At 31.9% G+C, this 24,288-nt stretch overlaps 1 protein-coding gene across 3 annotated transcripts in view; it reads left to right on the forward strand.

The window, feature by feature from the left end:
* LOC118192104 (tetratricopeptide repeat protein 14-like) overlaps positions 1-24,288 on the forward strand; it is a 144,805-nt gene that overhangs the window by 96,545 nt on the left and 23,972 nt on the right. The window lies entirely within an intron of this gene.

A 24,288-nucleotide genomic window follows, 5' to 3' on the forward strand; every position in this document is an offset into this window, starting at 1 on the left:
TCTTTATTAACAGAAAATGATAGGGTAGAAAATCTTTCCCCATAAAAGAAAAATTCAAATAGTTTCATTTATTGCCTTTAAGTAGACCTTGGAATTTGTCAGGAGGTAAAAGATAGGAAATATAATAAATATGCAAATCGATAGAGATATTTTGATTTTTCATGTTCCAAACTGATATTTCTTATTTTAAATATAAAATTGCTGTATGTAAATGTGTTAGTGTTATTCTAACCAAAACTTCTTAAATTCAAATTTCTCATATTTGGAGTATATTTCGCGTAACTGTTTATTATTTCGAATTAATTACTTTAAATCTAAAAATATGATTTCATAGCTTACATTGTAAGTATATGGAGCAGGAATTTTCATAAGTTACACTGCCATTCCTATTTAATTAAATTTGAAAAAATGGTATTTAATTTTATTTGATAAAAGGAATATGTGTAAAGTTTGGGAATCAGGAATAATATAAATCATAAAGTATGTGAAGAAATTAGTATTTCATAAAATCCTAACTTCATTTAAGTAATTTGATATTGTAATAAGCTGTATACAAGCAATAATTGATTAGTTTTAAAAAACTATGAAAAGTCTTAAGATTGTCTCACCCAATCGATAGTAACATCAGATCAGGACTCTGACATCGGAGCATGGAAATTCATCATGGCAAGGGGTCAATATTGTTGGCAAGAGACTTGGACACCATACATGTGACAGTATGACCTTGCCTGATTCCACCTGCAAATTTGATGGAAAGCCCCTTCCCCGGGAGATGTGTCCAAGGGTCTCCCACTCCTCTTCCCCTACCACCAACCTCTCAAGAGGATTTTCAGCTCGCTGGATGCTTAGAGTGCCCCCATGCCACACCGACACTACACATTTATAAACATCCAGGCCCTTCGGTAAGCCAGTCGGCTTCACTAACCTTTATCGTGGCTGGGTGGCTGAAAAGTCTTATGATTGATAAGCAGAAGACCCATATAAAAGTTGATTGATGATATTCTGAAATCCACTCTTCCCTTTAATCTGATGCTTGCAGTCATATAGATAAAAGACATTGGAATGAATTTTAAATGTTTAAATTCATATCATGGTAATCTGGAATAAACAGAAATTTACTTTAAGTAAATTGTAATTTAAAATAAGAGAAGTTCTCATAAAGAGTGTTGTTTATGTTCTTAAAAATAATGGAATTATTTTAGTGATATATCATAATATAGTTATACTTCACAAATTTCTGACATAAGGAGGCAGAATGCTAATTAATTTTGTTTCTTTTTAACATGAAAGTTAATAGTTTATTTCAATACAATATTTTTTGAAGCTTTCTGAAATGTGTATTGCCACTGAGTAATGTTTGCATTTCCAACTGGTTTCGCTCTTTTTGAACCAACTATGCAAAGTTTTTAGGGAGTTTTTTATGTTGCATATGTGGAATAGAAATGTTTCTTTTGCCTAATTCGTGGCAATGGAAACATTCCTATGGTATCTTTTTTCCATATAACAGTAAAATTTGTTTTGGAACAACTAATAAAAAATTATTGGGATCTTTTCCATTATAAGACAATATAATATTAAATTTTTGTTAGCATAAAAAATATATGTGTCATCTAGAAAAAAAATTTTTTTTTATAATAAATGCAAATGAAGTAATGTTTGTTGATTTGATATAGGAAATAGAACGTAAAATTCATTGAATCGCGTAAGCACCATTTTGTTTTATGAGTTTTTGGCTTCTCTTCAACAGCTGGAAAACTCCTCACTTTTTTCCTTTAAATATCATTGGATTATTATTTAAAAAATTACTGAGATCTGTTTGAGTCTGCAAAGTACTGATCCATTGAATTTTGCAATGGCCTGAAGCGATGAAAATCAGTGGCAGCAAGGTCTGGTGATACGGGGGATAGGTATCAGAAAACCATCCAACCATATTAAATAAGTCTTTGTTGTTCAGAGGCCAATATTTAGTGTAAAGAAGCCATCGATTTAGGACAACACACTTTATTTACACGTATAATGAATAAAAGGATCACACAGGAAATCGTATTGACCATCCCACAGCAAGTAACATCTCACCATCTCCATACGCTGGAAGCTCGAATGACGGATGTGTCGGTAGAAGAGACAGCTGCGCCATCATAATTAATACGCATAAGAAAAAACATTCGCTCGCCTCTACCCAACACACCCCTCCTGCGAGCAACATTTTTTCAATGCAAAAATGAAATACAAGCAATATATAACACATTACATTAAGAAATTAAGGAAATTACTTTCAATGTATACATTAATTTTTCTTCACTGACACTCTTAGTAAGAAAATCTGCAGTCATTTTATCAGTTTGTGAATATTCCAACTTAATAACATTGTCCTTTGTTAAGTCCTTCATAAAATGGAAACGTAAGTTCATGTGTCTGGATTTCGTAGAAGATCTTGCACAGTTGATCCACTAGATGGCAGCTTGACTGTCTGTATTCAAGACCACTGCACCATTCAAAAATTGTTTACATTTTAATTCTGATAATAAATTTACAGTCCAAATAATATCCTTACAAATTTCAGAAATAGAAAATAATTCTGCTTCACAAGTAGACAGACTAACACTTCTCTGTTTACATTATACTTGACGCTAGTTGTTTTGATTTGAGCCTCTCGGATCGTCTTAACGTTATTATTTCATTTCCATATTTATTACTTTTTTCATAGCTATCAGATGTTTGGACTTCATTCCCCCTGTCATCACCCCGCTACAACGGCTTATGTCGGCGATTTCGAAATTCGATGAGTCATCATATTCGCTTGCTTGAGTATTTTCCGTAACAACCAATTCTAGGTATGGTTTTTGATCTACTTCTTTTCCCCTTCCTTTTAATTCTTCAATATCCCAAGTTTCTAAGGTTTTATTTTTCCCCATATAATTACTACCCTTTAAAGATTCGTTTAATTTAACTGATCGTTCTTCAATTATTTTATTACTTGCTATATCATAAATACGATATCCTTTTTTTTTCTCTAGCATATTCTAACATTATCCCTCTTTTCCCTGGTATGTCAAATTTGTTTCGCATCACTTTCGGAATGTGAAAGTATGCCACACATCCAAACTTTTTTAGATAGTTTAATTTGGGTTTTTTACCAGTCCAAATTTCTAAAGGAATTTTTTCTTTTCCTTTCCGGGGTGTTAAATTTGATACTTGAGTACTAAAATTAATTGCTTCTGCCCAGAATTATACCGGAAGCTCACTCTCATGTAGTAATGTCCTAGCCCTTTCTAAAAGAACTCTGTTTGCCCGTTCAGCTTTCCCATTACTCTCACTGTTATATGGAATTGTTTTTTCATGAAAAATACCTGAATTAGCAAGATAATTATCTAATTGTTGATTTACAAATTTTAAACCATTGTCTGTTCTCAAACGTTTAATTCTTTTACCAGTTAAATTTTCATACTTAGCTTTAAATTTACAAAATGCGTCAAACACTTCACTTTTACTTTTAAGAAAATAAGTAAAATACATTCCAGAAAAATCATCCACTAAGATCATAAAATATTTAGACCCACCAATTGATTCAGTTTGAACAGGGCCACATAGATCCGAATGAATTAATTCTAAAATTTCTATACTCTGATTAATGTCAATATTTGGATGACTTTTTCTAGTTATTTTACTTATGTCACAAGTTTCACACTTAAAATCACTTACATCATTAATATCAATGTATTCTTTCATTTTAAGCATATATTTTGGATTTAAATGGCACAATCTACTATGCTAAAGTTCATAATTATTACCAGTACAATCATTAGCAATGCAAGATTCAGAATTATAATATGGTTCTAAATTAACTTCAAGCCTACCGTTATTCTTAAATGCTTTAAAAAGTAATTCATTACACCTACTAAAAACTAATACAGAATTATTCCTTGATTCAATTTTACATCCTTTATTCATTAAGGTAGTGAGTGACAATAAGTTATTTCTTAAATCAGGAATATAACTAACATTACTAATAGTTAAATTAATAAAACTAGAATTCTTTGTATTTATAGTTTTTGCTTTAACAGTACCAATACCTTCTGAAAATATTTTTGAATGTTTACCTGCCTGGTAAATTTCCCTCACCTCTGGTGTAATATTCTGAAACCAAAAGAAGTCTTTTGCCATGTGTCCGGTTGCACCACTATCCAGCAACCAAATTTTATCACATTCATCATTTTTTTCACGCGTAAGTTGAAGAGCAAAATCACTTTCTCTTTCATCAGAATGAGATGAAACGTTCACACTCGTAGGTTGCGACTTCTTTCTGTCCTTGTTACCTTTGGATAACCATTTTGAATTCTTGTTTCTGTAATAGCAGTCCTTCGCAATGTGACCAGGTCGTCGGCAAATGTAACAATTTCTTGGCTTATAGTTTTTATTCCTTCTTGATATGAACGCCTCTGTGTTGTTTCCATCAGGTCGTTTCCCATTCGTTGAATTGTGAACGGACTCTTCTACACGGAGTATTTCGAGTACTTCGTCAATTGTTTTTTCACGCTGAGTTTTTACAATTTCCCTAATTCGAGAAAATTTTCCACGAAGTCCACGGACTGTGTAAAACACCAGTTCCCGAGGAGATACATCTAAGCCTAGCGATTGGCACTTAGTTGCTATTCCTCTCGCTCTTGCGATATAATCATTAGCCAACTCGTGCAACTTCATTTCTAAATTTTTTAACTCATTACCAGCATCTATTTTTCGATCTTCGGCTTGTCCCGTAAATGTTGACTTTATTTTTTCCCAAAGAATTTTTGCATTCTCTTCTGTGGAAAACTGAAGCGCCTGTTGATCCGATAGTGAAAGTTTTATATATGCTACGGCGTCAGCGTTTTTCTCATTCCACAATCTTTCATCTTTCTCGTCTAAATTTTCTGGTTTTACTGTTGAAATTACCGAGTCAAGTCTTTTCAGTGATAAGGCAGCTTTAATTTTCAATGACCAAATAAAATAGTTCTCTCCAGTTAATTCGGGAACATTCCACTTCTCCATTCTTAGCTTCCACTAAGACACTTTTGGTTTCGACTTGGTATTTTATATCCAATTCTTCTTGACAAAACAACGGAGCTGCTACCATTTGTTGTTCAGAGGCCAATATTTAGAGTAAAGAAACCATCGATTTAGGACAACACACTTTATTTACATGTATAATGAATAAAAGGATCACACAGGAAATCGTATTGACCATCCCACAGCAAGTAACATCTCACCATCTCAATATGCTCGAATGACGAATGTGTCGGTAGAAGAGACAGCTGCGCCATCATAATTAATACGCATGCGCATAAGAAAAAACTCGCCTCTACCCAACAGTCTTTTCTGACATTCATTTAGAATGGGGGATGAGCATTGTCATGATTGAAATCATCCCCTTGACAGTTAGTGAGTTCTGGGAACTTTGCTTCAATGTCTGCTTTTAAAATTACAATTTGGGAACAGAATTTTTCCGAATTTGTTCGCTTTGAAGGCAGCAATTCATAATATGTAATTTTTTTTTTATTGTTTCACCATCATAAAGCATTGTGTTATTGGAATACAGTTTACCTCTCAATTGTAATGAAGGAGGTTCATTTGGCTTACCTCATGATCTTTTCTTTAACATTTCATGATTAACATGATCTCTTTTAACATTGTTGTATAGTATTCACTTCTCGGTTGCATTAATGAGCTGTTTCAAAACTTCTTCATTTTGTTTCAGCAAAGATGATGATGTTTAGCATATAGTGATCGTCTGTTGGTGTTTTCTAATGTATTATTCATTCCTTTCATGAGATGAAACAATGAATGTTACTTAATACTGCATAGCTATGTGGCAAATGCATTACAAACTGTATCTTAAGCACTAAGTAGCACTTTTGAATAGACATAGAATCCTAAAGCTTCAAGCTAACACCCAACACATACACAGCAGAAGTAACTGCTGCGAGTCAACAGTTTGGAAGATATAAAATTGTGGTTCAATAGATAACTTTTTTTTTTTTTTTTTTTTTTTTTTTTTTTTCTAATCCCAGCAATTCTTTGCCAATGATGCATCAGTTTATCAAACAATAGATAACTTTATCACTTCCAGAGACACTGATTTTTACGCATGTAGTTGGTATAAATAAATGACCACATTTTTGGCAGCAATGCACTAATGCCACTGAAGATTACTTTAATTAAACAAGAATTCTTTTTATTATCTTTGTTTCCAGTGTGTCTTAAAATTGATTGGCGATTTCATTTGCAACAACCTAATACAGTGACCACAGTCAAAGTTGAATTGCTTGGTCAAAAGACGACAGGTTGAGATTGGAATGGAGTTTTCCATACCTGTAACAGGAATTAAATGGAATTTCTGCCATTCATGAGAGTGCTATCCTAAAACTTCTAAAATTTCTTTTCATAGTAATCTTTATCGCTTCTGCTGTGTTCCTGTCAAAGATGTGGAGAAACCTGTTCCAACCCCAAGCTGTCTTCTATGAACTAAAACTCCAAATTCTGTATGAAGTTGTACAAGTTCTGTTGTATTCTTGCAATTGAGAATCGGAGAATGTTTCATATTAAAATCCTATAGTTTAATATATCTTCATATTGAAAATTGTTTAGTGTGTGTTGTGAAATTCAAGGTTTAATTATTGAAATATTTCTTTAGTTTGTAATTTTGCAATATAATATGCATATATTAAAAAGTGCTGTATCTTGTAAACAAAACGAAACTTTTTTTTTTTTTTTTTTTTTTTTTTTTAACAATATGCCTTTGAATGCCTTCTGTGGCCTTCTTCTTTGAATCACGCCCACCAGCGGCCGAGCGGTAAAGTCGCTGATCATTGGTAGTTCGGTCCGAGGTTCAAATCTCGAGAACGGGCTGGCTGCATGGGTGTTTTCGTGGTTTTCCCCATGTGTAACATGTATACGAGCCAGTTTTCCTTAGAAAGTCATCCACAAAGGCATCTCTCCCCTTAGGCAGATAGCCCTAGTATGCTTTGCCATAATTAAATACACACTACACACACTTCTTTGAATCATATCATCACTGTCATTATTGCTTCTGTCTTAAAAGGTATTTTTGCACTTGTCCATTCAAATTAATTAAATTACCATTAATATGTAAAACCATAATATAAAATCAGTCACTCTGTGCACAGTGTGAATGAAATTGGTTAGAACATGTGCAGGAGTTTTAAGTCATTGCTTTAAGTCATTGCTCAATAATGCACCACGAGTTTGATTTGTTATTCTACATGAATAGGCTCAGAACTACACCTTTTTTCAAATATACCTGCTTTGTTAATTACTCTTAAAAGCTCACTAATTCATGAAAGCGAGGTACAATACAACTCCAATTATCCGAACGCCGACTATCCGAATCGCCATCAGAATTTAACAAAAAAATTGAGACAGAATGGTAGCGTTAAACAATCAACAATTTCAGACATTAAAAGGAGCAAACCTACATTTTTAAACTTTATGTTACTGCTTAGAAATGAAGATGGAAGATCTTTAAGAAAATCAATGAAGGCAACAACAAATAAAAATTCGGAAGATGTTGTTTTTAATTGGTTTTGTAGCAACATGCTATGGGAAAGCCAATCTTGGGTCCGATTCTTTGTGAAAAAGCTAAGAACTTAGCTCAGAAGCTTGTTTGTTCATCCTTTTAAAACAAGTAATGGCTGGCCAAGAAATTTGAAGTGCAGGCACGTTGTCCGTCAAACAGCTTACTTTGACCGAGATGTTCAGCAATTACTTTCAGCACTTGAAAGTACTGTACAGTACGCTATATAGCACGTATGTAAAAGTGTCGCCTTTTCATTTTAATTAAAACCTCTTTTTTTAAAAAATAGTTTTTCTTCCCTCTCCCATTTTCAACACACAGTATATACAGTAATTAATTAAATATAGATAATATAGATAATAATATAGATAATAGTGTATAGACCCTTTCTTCGGAAAAAATCCAGTTATTCGAGTTTTCGATTATCCGAATGGGGCTCAGTCCCATTTGATTAGGATATTAGGAGTTCTGCTGTATTCTTTTAATTAACTGTAAATCCCAGTTTTACTTTTGTATTGGTACATGATGAAAAATAATATATTAGTCATTTTATATAAGCTGAATCAATTTTGGATAATAATTTGTGCATCAGAAATATATAATAATAACTCTTTTAAATTCTTCCACACCAGTTGTTATTTATAAAATTGATGTTTTGCTTTAGGCAACATGTCCAAGTGTTAAAAGATACCGAAATGTGAGATGAATTTAATCAAGAAATGAAGATAATGCATATCAAGAGCTCTCATATGAAGGATAAGATTATTTTAATCATATGATGGCTTGAGTTTTGTATAGTTCATTTTATATTAGAATATAGTGTAAAAGCTAGTCTTTGTGCAATAAATTAAAGATTTTTTGTTTTCTGATCTTGCTTTGAAGATTTTGACTTAATGGGAGGGGGGGAACTTATGCTTGTATAAAGTAGGTTACAAAACATTCTGCAAGGTATTCTATTTTAAATTTATGATATACAATTATTACAATTTTATGTCTTAAGGAATTTGTTGACTGCCTGATAACAATTTTCAGATCAAATTTGTTATCAGATTGTTACAAATGTCAAATAAATTCTAAAAAAAGGAGAGCATTCAACTAACTGTAAAGCTGAAAGTAACTTAGAATTTACTAAACTTTTCAAAAAAAAAAAAATTAAGCAAATGAGAGACATACAAAAAGCCATCATAAAGCATCTACAGTCAAAAGTCGTTAATCCGGACTCGCCGGGACTTCGGCGATTCCGGATTATCGATTTTTCCGGATTATAGATCATCAGTTTAAATCTCGTAATATGGCATGCAGAAATTCTAAAATTAAAAATATGAAACCGTAATTTATGAAATAAAGAACAATTATGATCTAAAGGGTATCAAAATTTACAAAAAAAAAAGCTTAATATTTATTTGTTTAATTTATTAAACATTTCTTTCAATGTAAGTTGTTTAAGTTGCTTCGTTTTATGTGATCATACTTTCTCTTTAATTCTATAAACAGACATAATTTCTTGTTCAGTTACAAAGTTCCGCTGTTCAAGTCCCGTTAATTGCTGTGCAGAGAATACCGATTAATAACTTGTCAATCGAAATTTTTTCGTTTTCACTAACCTCTCTGTCACATTCTTCATGTCTTTATCCATTTTTTGCAGCAATTCCACTTTTTGTTTGTTGGACATCGAAACATACTTTCGTTTTGTAGATCCTTTGGAAGTTCCAGCATCGGAAATTCTATTTGTCATATTTGACATAATCGAAAGTTCAAGTTTACTTTTATAAAATTGCTCTTACAGTCTGCAAAAAATAATAAGTGGGATCCAATTCGAAGATTAAGGAACAATGCAATCATTAACATTAACTGAAATAGATAATTAGATAATTTTAGCTTACACCGTTCGTTATACATTAAACGCGCAGGCAAAAACGTATTCTGCACTTGCGCACACGCATATGCGCAGTAGTCAAGGTCTTACGCGTAAAACGCATTCGATATGTCAAAGTTTACTTTTATAAAATTGCTCTTACAGTCTGCAAAAAATAATAAGCGGGATCCAATTCGAAGATTAAGGAACAACGCAATCATTAACATTAACTGAAATAGATAATTTTAGCTTACACCGTCCGTTATACATTAAACGCGCAAGCAAAAACGTATTCTGCACTTGCGCACACGCATATGCGCAGTAGTCAAGGTCATACGCGCACGCGTAAAATGCCTGTGCGCATGTGCCAACACGGCGCATGCGCAGAAAGTTTTTAGCTTTGAGGTCCGGATTATGGGTGTCCGAATTAACGACTTTTGACTGTATAGGGAATCCTGCTTGTGACATGTAAAATGTGAATACTTTCTTTTCTGACGTTGATTACCTCCCTTCTCTCATGGTATCTATCATGTGTCCTTGGATCTGGATACTCCTCATACAGTTAGTACGGTCCAAGAACATATGAGAGATTCCAGAGTTCATTACAGGCACTGAGTCTGTTTTTGCCAAAGCTGCTCTTACCAGTATGTTTAACATCCACAATCTTCATCTTTTCTGTAGACCGTTTTCAAAAATCTGTAGACCATTTCTGCTGTATATGACAAAATATAGTCATATACAGCAGAACCTCAAGAGTTTAATTCGTTCCAGCATTGAGCTCGTATAGTGAATTTCGTATATCTATAAACAAACTTTCCCATTGAAAATAATGGAAATCCAGTTAATCTGTTCCACTCCCCAAAAATATCAACATAAAAATCAATTTTTTAATAAATAACACTGGTAAATAATATAACTGTAGTTTACCTTTATGATAGCTTTCTATACCGACCTTTAACTGCTTTTCGTTAATCCACACCAACAGCTTCTAGGAGTTTTGAACGGTGCTTGGAAGTAACGGTAACTCCTTTGCCTACATCTTAATTTCTTCCTTCTTCAGAATGCCGCAGATCGTCGATATCAAAACGCCGTAATTCTTCACCAATTCCATCACTCTTACACCATGCTTATGTTTATCTATGATTTCTTTCTTAATTTCAATGGCCATGGCTTCCTTATTTTTCTTTACAGCACTATCTGAGGCAACAGTCTTCATGGAAGGCATCGGGAAATAATTATTTTCACATTAAATGTAATAAAAAATTGACTCGCAAGCATGCAAACACGTAGATCAAAAAACACTGAGTGATCTGATAGGGAATTCCCCGAGTCGAGACAGATTGGGAAGTGGCACCATGCATAGCAACAGCTGGCTCATTACTCGAGTCATTGCTCATATTTCGAGACAAATTTTTCACTCGTACTTTCCTCGTATCTCGAATTTCTCATATGTAGAGGTGCTCGTTTCTTAAGGTTCCACTCTATTTAGTGCAAGCAGTATATATGTGTGACTTCATAACACAATCACAAGATCTTTGCTTCTGTGTTGTACAAAACCAATTAATTCTCAATAAGCCAGTTTAATTTTTGTAAAATATAATGTAAGTTAATTTATATTAATCTGTTTTACCCTCACATTTTCAAAAAAGTAATTAAGATTTAAGAATTGCTTTCAATGAAACAACATGCAATGGAATATTTTCAAAATAATGGGATCCTGTCGTTAAGAAAAATGTGTCTTAATAAGCACAATATGCGACATTATTTGAAAGCAGATAAGCCGTGATGATGCAATGGAAAAAACTACTACAGCCAATTAAAAATTTTTATATGCTGTATCTGTAGGTTATATCTGTTGATTATCTTAACTGAATAAATATTAATAATTTATTAACCCCTAGCGCTCCAAACGTTTTTGTAGCACTGTCTACCAGCAACTCCTCCACATTTTCGCAGCGGAACGAGTGAAACAGAGTCTTGTTTTAAGTGAGAAGAATTGCACATGCTTGTGAATGTTTTTATTTATTTTATACATATGCACTTTTTTTTTTTTTTTTTTTTTTTTGAAAATGAAAGATAAATTTTAAATTTTGTAATTCACCATGGTGTGATATCTTTGGAAACAATCTCCCATGTGCATCCTGGATTTATTTGGGAAAGTGTCATAACGAAGTCTTCCCACGAATCTTCGTCTTCACTTTCAGTAATTCTCATTCGTCGTCTCTTTGGTAGCATAATTTTGAAACTACTACTAGAAGTGTCAGAATTATAATCAACATTGTCTTTCACGATATCTTTTAATACTTGAAAATCAAACACGTCTTCACTACCACTCTAAATTGTCATCATAGTAATTAATTTTATCCATGCTGCTAACCACAAAAAAGATAAAAAAATAGTTTAATCATAACAGTACAGAGACTGAGCATTAACTACAGATAATAATTGCCAATGCCAACGATACCACAGCATCTTAAGCATAATCATGCTAAAAACATTTGGCTCCACAGTGGAGCCTACGGAGCTATGGAACAAATGCCGGATGGTCCCATAGTGGAGCCAACGGAGCTAAAAACATTTGGCTCTGCAGTGGAGCTAACGAAGCGCTGAGGGTTAATATTTTGCCTAAATAGTTGGTGCATGTTAGATGGGATCTTTGTCTGCTGTCATGGTCGATGAAATTTCATAATTGGATAAGATGTTTTACTTTCACATGGTTAAGGCCTATAAAAAACATCCCATTTACGTCTGTTTTTTTTTTTTTTTTTACACAATTTGAAATATAGGTGCTGGGCTTTCAAGTTAATAACAATTAAGATGATTGTTTTTATAATTTTAGACCAGAACCAACTTCTTTCATTCAGTTGGCTTTTCTATTGTGAATTGCAATTTCTGTATGCTCCAACTGCCTGGAATTTGTGGGTATCCAGCATTCAGCATTCCCTAGGCTTTCCAGAGAGTCAAAACATTTACTGAATTGCTTATTTTGTTCCAATCTTCAGTTACAAACAAGGTTCTTCTTGATACTATTTTTGAATATCATACCCTACAGGTATTTAATAATGCAGTTCTGAAATTGGAAGCTAATTCTACCACAGCAACAGAAGCATTTCAGAAATATTCTGATCTAATTTGTCAGTTTCAAGAAAGAAAAACCCACAGATTTATACAGAATTGCTTTGCACTCGAAAAGAAAATTGCGATATTCGGGAACAAAAATTCTTCTCACTCATAGACAATTGTTATAATTCTAGTATCTAATACTTAAAGTTTTGAAAAATTAGTGTTGATAAGTTTCAGTGGATAAATTTATGAACTGAAATTTCTTGGTTTCATTTAGAAGAAAGTGCACAAGTTGTTAATGGAATTATAAAAGATTTCATAAATATTGATGACCTATTTGATGAATGTATATTGTTGAACCAGGTAATTCAAAACCAAAGGGTAGGTTGTGGTTCATGTTCTGAAAAAGTACCAGATACTATTAAAGAGAAGTGGAAAGCAGTTTTTAAGGTGTTTTAAAAGACTAATATTTTATGTAGCAATATATCTAAAATGGTTGAGTTTGCAATATCTTTTTTTAGAACATTTGCTCCAGTTGAAAGAGTTAGTCTATTTTTTAACAAAATATGTTTGATTGTAGAAGCCATTTAATCAACAAGTGATCCATTCAAATACTGAAATTTCTGAATATTCAATAAAAAAAGGTGTTATGCACTGTTGCAACAAATAAATTTTTAAAATTCATCCAGTCATTAAAGTTACCTTCCCTCCCCCCCAAAAAAAAAGAATATTCAGCATTGGTAACTTAAAGTTAATAGTCTGGAATTTTCTGGAACATTTAACACATTAGCCATATTCAGTGAATCTAACATGTTTGGTTATTGAAGTTTCAGACTAAAATACTTTGATTCAAACTGTTCAGTTTCTGATTGCTTCTCTGGTCATCAAATTCATCAAAATCTGATTAAATCCTTTCCAAGCACTCCAGATGCAAAAATACTTCATTTTTAGATAAATTGGAAATAACATTATTCTGAAGCCTTGTAAAGGCTGCTTTAGCCCTGCCTTGCAGTTTAATTACAGTAGCTTGATCCATAATAAGTAATTAAAGTGTCCACGTTTAAAATCAAAACAATACAAAATCTATATAATAGAGAGAGAGACAAAATAGTGAGAAATTTAGAATCCAAACCACAAAGACATGAAAGTAATGAAATTTAAAACCAGTAAAATCTTTAAATTTTCCAGTAAAAAAAACTCATGAACTCAGTGTTTTTAAACCAGAAGAAATCATGAAAAGAACAAATGCATATAATAGGAAAAGAAAAAATAAACTAAACTCAGTGGTGCGACTGATTTGTAAACATTTGTATGTAAGAGGCATCAGTTACATGATAATGTAACAATATAAAATTAAGAAGTAAAATCTAACATTATAAAATATAAAATTAAGAATTAAAGAATATAAAAGTTCTATATTGTTATTAATATAAAGATATGAAATTAAGAAGTAAAATGTATTAGAAGAGAAAAAATAATATGGAACAGTGACATTATCTTCCTGCAAAAGCATTTGCATTATGTATTTTAATATTTTAGGAGAAAATTAATAACTGATAAATAATAATTTCCATAAAATTTTACTTTTTCCCTTAAAATTCAAATTATTTTCAAAGAAACTATATATATATATAGTAAGAAATTTAGAACTAATATTTCACAAAGACCGAAAATTGAAATTCATAATTAATAAATTTCAAATAATTTTATAAATGCAAAAAAGAGTTTAAAAATGTTAAAACCAAAACTTTTCGAACAAACAAAACCCCATTTCAAAAAATTAATGAAATTTAAAGAAAAATTAACAAAAATAGAAGAGGAATTCAATCAACTTCAATGCTACTTCATAGGGGGGGGACATTGAACTCAACTGAGAAATCTCTACAAAAATCCCTGCTTTTCTATATCCAGAATTAGCCGATGAACCATTTCAATGTATTTTAATTATAGTAGTTCACCCGAAAATTCTGGCCCTTCCCCAAAGCAAGGGAAAAAACAAAGTAAATTCTAATTAGAATAACCTCAAATAAAGAGAATTCTCTTTTATTAAAAGAACTGAAAACAAAAGTGAAAAAACAAAATACTTCAGTGAAAAATTTTTTATCAAAATGTTTACCTTTAAACAGATAATCCGATAAATTAAGATGTGAGTGAATTTAAATAACATAGTTGGAAAAACCTAATTAGAGCACTCACACACACACATATATATATATGAAGGAAAATTATTAAGAGGTTACTTGAAACTAAATGCTAACTTAATTGGCAGTAGCCCTTAAAACTCTAAATTTCAATTTAAGTACATCCCCCTCTCGCTTTATGTCACTTACCTGTAGTCATCTGCATTGCAAGAACTCTTGCCCAGTCCTATCCAAAATTTGAACAAAGAATTTCAAAGCTGTAAATATTTCAGTTGGGATGTGCAGATACTTTTTTCCACCCAGACGTGTCTATTAATGATGTCTTTACGCTTAGCTGCATTCATGAATATTTAAAAATGTAATAAATATATGCAAAAATTGTGGGCATGCATCATGCACCCAGGAATAATGTGAACCGTAAGGTTATTCACAAAAATTAATTTTCATTGTGATTATCCAAATATCTGTGATTCCCCTTCCCAAAAAAATTACATTTAGTTAAGACCAGTATATTTTGCCTCTTCTAATCATCTACTATGCAACAGATGAGAGAATTAGGTGGAGAAGACACCAATTATTTTTCATCTTATTATTTCCAAAATAATGCTTTCACTTTTACAAAACATTTTCATCATTGATGAAATTGTATTTTAAGGAAAGGAATTATGTTTAAAATAAGCTATTATTATATTCATTTAATTTTTGTGAAAATGTAAATTTGAAGCGGTTATGAAAAAAGTATATACCAGTGGTTCTTCTATTCACTCCTTTTACTCTTGCTAGATCTTTCCTCCCTTAAAAACTTAAAAACTACATATATATATATTTATTTAGATAATTTTCTAACATGATATATAAACATTAGTTTCATTCAAAATTTGAATGAAATTAGTTTTTTATATTCATGAATTAAAACTAAATGCTAGGATTCCTCCCGATTAAGAACGTGTGGTATATACAGATTTATTTCTTGGTTACCACATTGACCCCCCCTTCCAAAAAAATACCAAAAATACAAATCAGATGTAAAAAATATTTTTTAGTATAGTTTTCAAAAGCAATCAACATTCCCCCCTTTCCTTTCAAGTAACTTACATTTCTAATTAAAAGAGAATAAACTTAAGAGATGATAAACACATGTTCTTATTTCTTGCTGCATGTTATGTATACTGTGCATACCATACAATATACAGGGTGTAACGTAAATGTTGCGACAATATTCTAGGGAAGGTAGGGCACATCATAAGGATTAAGAATGGCATAGGAACCCATGCCTGGAAATGTCAGGGTAAGTGGTAGCAGAGGTAGAAGATGGGAAAAAAAGCAAGAGTGATTAATTTGAAACATTTATTGGATGTGAATGCAAATGGTGTACGACAACTTGAATTTTACAACAGATGCTCATAGTTTGCACCATCAGACGCCGAACATGCCTGACACCGGCGCACCACTTATTGGCGGGCATGTTCAAACACCGGAAGTTTCTTTGTTTGTAGCAGCTGCGCAAGCAGTCTTTCCACGAGATCCATTTCAAACACAACAGGATTGTGATACACAACACTTTTAATGGCTTTCCACGAAAAGAAATTAAGGCTAGATAAATCCAGCGGTGAACGTGGGGACTGTTGTAATCATCTGTTGTAAGCTGCCGTACACCATTTGTATTCATGTCCAATAAATGTTTCAAATTAATCACTCTTGCTTCTTTTCCCATCTTCTACCTCTATCACTTACCCCTGACCTTCCCGGGTATAGGTTCCTATTGCAATTCGTAATCCTCATGATGTTCCCTATCTTCCCTAGAAGTTTGTCGCAACATTTACAGTACATTCTGTATATACAGCATGTCCACGGAAGTCCTTACCCAGCCCTTATTTTTGCAACTGTTGGTTTTAGACATTTACTTCCATTTACAAAAAAGCTTCAAATTATGCAGGTTATCGTGTTGTAAGCTTTTCACTAGTGTAATTCTCAGTTACTGTAGAAAGTGACGAATCTTAAGAGCAAATAATCGCTTAAGTTTGTGTGACAAGAAACAACAAGATGGAAGGGTAACTAACCCTTTATTATTTCAATAAGATTTAACAAAGCTTGGAGTGTACAATAAAAGCTGACACTTGGGCTTAAACTTAAGAGACTAAGAATTAAACTAAAACTAAGATTAACTAAAGAAATATAGCCGAAGCTATCACGTTTCTAATGAAGTTGGTCTTTTAAACACCAGATGACTGCAAAGCTATCAAGGGCCCGAGTACGGCCGAGCGTAATAACAGCTTTGAGAGAGAGAGAGAGAGTGGCCAAAAGGCAGACGCGCGTAAATCAGAAACTCTGATTCTCTCTCCTAAGACCAAAGAACTTCGCGGTTAAATACCGCTATTCCTCATTATGTATTCAGATGTGATTCTAAAACTATGTTCTGGCTAGAAGTAGTAAGTTGAAGTTAAGAATTTGACAGGAAAGGAACTTTAACTTAAAACTTAACAGTTTCTAAAGAAATCAATTTTGTGGAAATTATGAAAACTAGCTTTTTATACATTTCTCCAGTCTCTGTACTCATGTTTAGCAAAATTTTGTACTCATTGAATGAAAAAAAAAAAAAAAAACAATGGTGGAACTCCTTATTGCATGAGGGGCAACGTTCATCTTTTCTGCACAATAAGTGCTCACCATAGCACAAGGATAAAAACTTGAACTTTTTCCCGTGATACTTACTCATATGTCTCAACTTTTTTTTTTGCCTGTTCGTTGCCCATGTCTGGCATCAGCTTGTGTGTGTTAATGTTTAAATATGTAGCCTCTTGTGAGATGGGCTTTCCTTTTTTTAAAAAAAATGTTAAATAAAGTTGATTTTAACTGTTAGCTGAAGTTTTGTGATTCTTGAGCCTTTGTAATGGCATTTTTAAGAGTCTAATGGTGTTAAGTGATCTTTATAAATAGAGCACAAAATGACAAAAATTGAATGCATTGAACGTGAAGTATTTGGCATTAAAATCAGCGATCATCTTCAGGGGGAATACACAAATTTAAGAGCAAAATGATTGCATTGGGACATAACTAAAAATAAAATACAGGTTTAGAGAAAAGTTTCCAGTGTCAGAGATTAAGTGATGAGTATTTCTGTGTAGATTATTGCGAGAAACATTGATCAGTGTAATTTTTTCAAACTGTAAATCTTATTAATTAAATTAATAAGTTTTCACGAGAATATTAATAACATATTTTTAGACTATTGAAACATAAAATACTTGTCTGAAAATTCTTTATAATTAATATAAAATAATTAATCATTAAATAACATTTAAGGTTAGAAAAATCAAACTCAAACAAGCAAAAGATTGTAATTTATTTATTAAACAGGGTTCGTAGCGGTCCTTATAAGTCCTTATATTTGAAAATAAAATATAAAGGCCCTTATAGGTGCTTACTTTTTCTTTAAAGCCCTTATTTTTTTGTTTTTAATGCTTATTTTTTGCTTTTAGTGCTTTTTTATAAACGAACGTGCAATTTCTCCCCGTACCAAAGCCGAAACTAAATAAACAACTTTTTTTCCTAATATGGAATGTCTGATGGTTAATCATACTCCCGGAAATAGCTTTTCCCCCTTTCTTTGCATTAACATAACCTTTGGTGTGTGCAGAGAGTACAGACAGGTGCCCGTCGTTCTGTTGGTCAAAGAATTGCGAAAGCAGTAGAAAATTCCGGTACATTCGGCATTCTTTTCCTCCCACCCAAATACTACACACGTTTGAATTTCTATCAAGATTTGAATAATTTGCATTCTCGTTCCGCTTGGTCAGTTCATATTCGTGTTTATTATGATCGTTATGCTTATATTATGAGTATACGTATAAATGTTTATAATAACATAATTGCAGTAACTGCACTTCCAAAAATGGTTGTGTTTTAACACAGATTAGCTTTCTAAGGAATAATATTCGGAATGGCTTAAATAAAGGGAAAGTAATCAAATAGTCAAAATAATTTCATTTTTTTGGCCAGTACATTATACAGTACGAAGGTTGGGAGGTTCTCCCCTTTCTTCGCAACATCTTGAATATTGAAACAGTTACAGTTCGCAGCAAAACAAGCAACGGACCCTTTTCTTTCTTTTCTTTTCTTTTTTTGTTGTTGTTGTTGCTTTCCTATCTGGATTGAATAGGACTAAAAGTTCTGCAGTCTACCAACCCAGGCGAAAAATGATTCTATTCCGGAAATTTAACGCAGTCTGTTTAAAATTTGAATGAAAAACACCCCAGATTGGTAGGTCTCTTTCTTTTCCGTTATTTAGTTCTTTATTCTCCCATACCGGCAGCTGTTGATTCTGATTGCGTAATATTATGTAGAGAAGAATAACGGCGCACGTATTGTGCAATAACGTTTGAGATATTTTGTAGAGATAATTTATTTTGATGTTCGGTCCGAGATTTCTTTAGGAACACTTAAAAGAGTTTTACTGTGCTAAGCAGAATATTTTTCTGTTCCGTTGGTTTGTTTTCATATGATGCACATATTGAAATGTCAAAAGGATTTATTTAGTGAAAAAATCTAAAGAACAGCTACGGTCTACCCCCTCTGCTCCTCTTTTTCAAGATACGCTCGACTGTCCGAATATTCGCCAATTTTCAAGTATGCGGCTAGTTAAGCTTTTACTGTTAAAGGATGACTGCATGAAGCAAATTTCTGTCTTCTGATTTCAGAAATGTTCCTCTTTTTCACTTAAATTACTTTGCTTGCAATATCTGTTAAGGGAAAACTGATATACTATGAAAATTTAGAAAATGTTCAGAATTTAGATTTAAATTAGTTAAATATCAGTATGAGTGGAAAAATAAATTGTATTTATTATTAAGTTCCAAGCGAATAGAATAAATATGCCTTATTATTATTTATTTCCTCTATTTTGAACTGAAATTTCATCATTAAATCTTGTAATATAGTTTAGTTCTGCATAGTTTTTTTTTCCTCTCATTGTAAACTAGTTCTGTAAATTAAACTGTTATTTAAATTTTTTTAAAAAAAGTATGTAATTGTTTTCCATGGCTGAGTAATGCTCATTCTCTCTTAATAAATACTGAATTTTTCATATTTTAAGTCTTATTTTTCTTTTAAGGTTATGCAGTTGTGTATAATGTAATTATACAAGTGCTTATTTTTTCCCTTAATATGTGCTTATAGGTGCTTATTTTTTTAACTAAAATGTGGCTCTGAACCCTGTTAAATGACCCTCAATGCAAATTGAATTTGGCGTCAAAATTAGCAAATTTTGAAATTAAATATCTTGGTCACTTTTTGTTGCACGGATGTCAAACTTTTTATGTTGTATATTTTATAATTACTGTAACATCTTTCTAAATATAAATATAGAGCCTGCAGGAACATATAAAAAGTTAGATTTTGTAGTTTTTACTAAATGAAAAATTTCACAATATGAACATTGCATCTTTTAAAACAGTTTTTATACTTTGAAGTATATGTCTACAACCAACAGTTTTGCAAAAATAAAGTCTGGGTAAGGACTTTTGTGGTCAATGTGTGTGTAGTCCTTCCTTTTGTTTATATATATATTCCTTTTGTTTATTTACTAAAGAAATATTGATTATATTATCTCCTAATATAAATGTAGTAGAATGTATCTAAATGAGGGAACCCAGAAGTAAGAAGTTTAATTTCTAAAATTGTTTTTTAAAAGGAACTTTAATGTAAATCATGAAAAATACTTTTTAATGGGACTTAAATTTAAATGATGAAAAAGATTTTAAAAAGTACTTGAATTTAAATCATGTATAACAAAAATTCAAACTTTGAAAAAGAAAATTAATAAACGAAGTATTTATCATCATTGATCAGAAATTAGTTGACTTTTCAAGGGGAACAAACCAACTCCCGTTTAAAGAACAATAATTAATAAATGCTAAGGTGTTGCGTCTTTTACTCAAGTAAGAATGATGATGCCAAACTGGCAAATTAAATTAGACCAAAATTGTAGTTCCGTTAAGTGATTAGATTTTAAGAAAACTAGAGACACTAAAGCCAAATTAGAGTACCAAGGAACTAATTCTGAATGAAGCATTTTCGCTAATAAATAGATTCTTTAGAAATTTTGAGTGAATAGCTAAATTATGTAGTAAAATTTACAAGATACTTGAGTAAATGTTCCTCGACACCCTCGCTTTTATGCATGTTAATTCAAGACTATTTTTATAAAAATAATAAACAGTAGTAATCTAAACTGGAATTATGAAGTAGAACTCAAAGCAATTGATATATATATATATATATATATATATATATATATATATATATATTATGCATATATTCCTTCCTTTTATTTATGTAACACTTGAAAGACAAATTTTAATATTGAGGATTTTTAAACATACATAAAGTTGCACTTAGTAGTTAATATAGACTTCAGATTGTTTATGTAATCTGAAAGAAAGTATTTAAATATAGGAATTTCCCTCACATTTCATCCTGGTTGAGGAAATGTGTCTGTGTTGTATGTATAAGACTGTTAAATTTGGAATATATACTATCCAAATGCTAAATGTGCACACTTTAAAATAATTTTTATAAAATGCTTTTAACCTGTGCGATTAAACAAACCTTTCTCAAAGCGAGCTTATTTTACATAAATTGTTAAAGTCCAGTGTAGTCATGTCTGAGGTTGACATCTTTAAGTTTCCGAATTTTTTTATTGGGGCTTTGATTCGGAGTCTTGATTTTGATCGAATTATGCCTTTTAGACCCAGTGCACGTATTCATATTACTATTACATAGTTGATTTGTGATAGTATAGAAAGCGGCAAACATGTCACATAATTTATCTTAACCCTTTGCGGCATGGTGGGTCAATATATGTCCCACCTAATTAATATTTATTTTCTCATTTAGCAATTTCCGTTAGAAATTTTCTAATCTTTTAAAAACAATCTATTTTAGTTATTATTTTTCTCAGTAGATGTTACTACTATACCAGGGCTTAAGTTTATAAGCAAAAAATATTCAAAATAGGATCACAAGAGTGATATCCATGTAGCTCGCATTTTTCAATATTTTAAAAATTTTGGTATACAATTTATGATATGTATGATTCTTTTTAATATTCAAAGGTATTTTATTTTCAAAAATCTTAATTGGATTCAATATTTTATAACAGTAATTTTGCAGATGAAATAAGTGGGTTAAAATTTGTCCCACCACACACATGAATTTCCGCTCAATAGATGGCAGCACTCACAATTATTTTTTCTTTTCTTTTTTGCATCTACTTTTTTCGTGATTGCGCGCGCTTTTACATCCGTTGTATGCTTTGATGTGCTAAAATGTCTAGAAAAAAATTAACAACTCAGGAAGCTTTGGATCTTTTTGCTGAATTGCCATCCGATTGCGACTCAAATGCTTCAAATGTCAATTCTGATTCAGATGAAATTGAAATCCAGGAGAGAATAACTGAGGTTGAAGTTATTGCTGAAGAAAAAAGGGAAGTAGTTATAATTTGTTTCGCTTTTTAAAGACACAGACCCATCTAAGCATGTGGCACTGTAAATATGGATCGGAAGTATCTACCCAAAAATTTAAAAGACAAATTTATGTCAAGAGAATATATAGACTTTTCATTTAGCGATGATTCAATTTATTGCATAAAATGGATAGTAAAAGACCCGTTCCTATCCTGTCTTGCTTGGAAAAGGCAACTGAAATGAAAGAAATTAATAGAAAAGAACGAGATGGAAAGACAAAAAAAAAGTACTGTGCCCAAACAGCATTATTTCATACAATAAGAATATGGGATATGTCAACTGATTGATCAACTGAAAGGACTATATGAAATAGACCGCAAAAGCAAGAAATGGTGGCACATGATTTTTTTTTTTTTTTTACTTTTTAGATGCGAGTATAGTAAACACATTTATTCAAGTTTGTTCACGAACCTGATCATGATGTAAAAACAATGAAAGATTTTCTTCTCTCAGTTACAGAAGGTCTAATGGCACTTGCAGGCAAGAAAGAGCTGAAAAGAAAACTGAAATCCCCAGTTCAAATAAAAACTAAAAACCCTTTCGTACAACCAGAAAGAGACTAAAAAATGTAAGTCACACGCCAAAGATAACGAGCAGGAGAAGATGTGCATATTGCAGCACATCGAAAGAAGAACGACGAACATTTTGGATGTGTGAAACATGTGAAGTGCTTCTATGCTTACAAAAGAATGAAACATGTTTTTCAACATTTCATGAAAAATGACTTTTTTTCAATTTTAATCATATATAAATGTTTTTGAATCAAGTGCCAATTTTAATATTTTATTTAGTATCATATGTACGAGTATCAAATTTTAATCTTAAAATAATATTTAAGAAAATATTTTCTTTTGTTCCTAAAATTTAAAAATATTAAATATATACTATATGCAAAATGTGCATATGCAAAATTTTACAAGTCATGCATATATGCAATAAGTACAAAATGCATTTTAGTGTGTTTATTATGAATATTTTAGAATGCACGCTTTATTTTCTTTATTCATTCCACATATAATTTTTTTTTCCTGCTATACACCAATATGCTATAAGACATGTGCTAGTTGCATGGTGGGACAAACGGTATCCCACCTTCCACCGTAAAAAATAAAAGCTCAGAATTTTTTTCAAGCCTTAAAGGCACTTAAGTAAGTCCATCTGACTTATTCTAAGGCATTTTTTTAAAGATTAAAATGTATTTTAAATATGCGTGTCGCAAAGGGTTAAAGGAAGAAATATTACAAAGGTTCTTAGATGTATCAATTGAGGTAGAATGTATTGAAGAAAATGAGTATGGAAGTGATCATGAATGTTTAGTTTGTATGATAATGATTCTCAGAAACAGATATAGATTCTGAAAACGAGAGTGAGAATGACATAAATTGTTTTACTGGAAATAAATTATCGGGAACAATAAAAAAAATGGAAGATTTTGTCCAGCGAAAAAGCACACAAGGTCTTCGCCATTTCTGTCGGTCTTAGACCACGCTTGTTTATCTATGATTTCTTTCTTAATTTCAACGGCTAGGTTTTTTTATTTTCCTTTGCAGCATTATCTCAGGCAACAATCTTCTTGGGAGGCATCGTGAAATAATTATTTTCATGTTAAATGTAATAAACAATTGACTCACAAGCGCACAAACATGTAGATCAAAGAACATCGAGTGATCTGATGCAGAGATTCCACGAGTCGAGCTGGATCGCGAAATGGCACTACGCATATTGACAGCCTGACTCGTTGCTCGTTACTCGAGTCAATGCGTGTATTTAGAGACAAATGTTTCGCTCATACTTTCCTTGTAACTCGAATTTCTCGTATATAGAGGTGCTCATATCTCGAGGTTCCACTGTATTCGTGATTTTATTTTTGAAAATTGTAGTTGTTTCCATTATTGCTGTGTGGATTTCAGTATATTTCTTAACTTTTAATAGCATATTTATCTAAGAACAGACTGACCATTTTTTGTTTTAAAAATCTGAAGCAGATTTTGTGTTTCTATTTGTATTTTCAACTTTTAATTTCGCCGTCCAGACAGGATAGTGGTTAGTGACTCTGACTGCTATAACAAAGGGTACAGATTCAAATCCCAGAGAAGGCATGGGAGCTTTCTTAGTATATGGCGAGCCAGAAGTCCT

The sequence above is a fragment of the Stegodyphus dumicola genome, chromosome 2 (assembly GCF_044657685.1).
Source record: "Stegodyphus dumicola isolate Sdum_Otavi_A_Nest chromosome 2, ASM4465768v1".
In the NCBI taxonomy this organism is placed as follows: Eukaryota; Metazoa; Arthropoda; class Arachnida; order Araneae; family Eresidae; genus Stegodyphus; species Stegodyphus dumicola.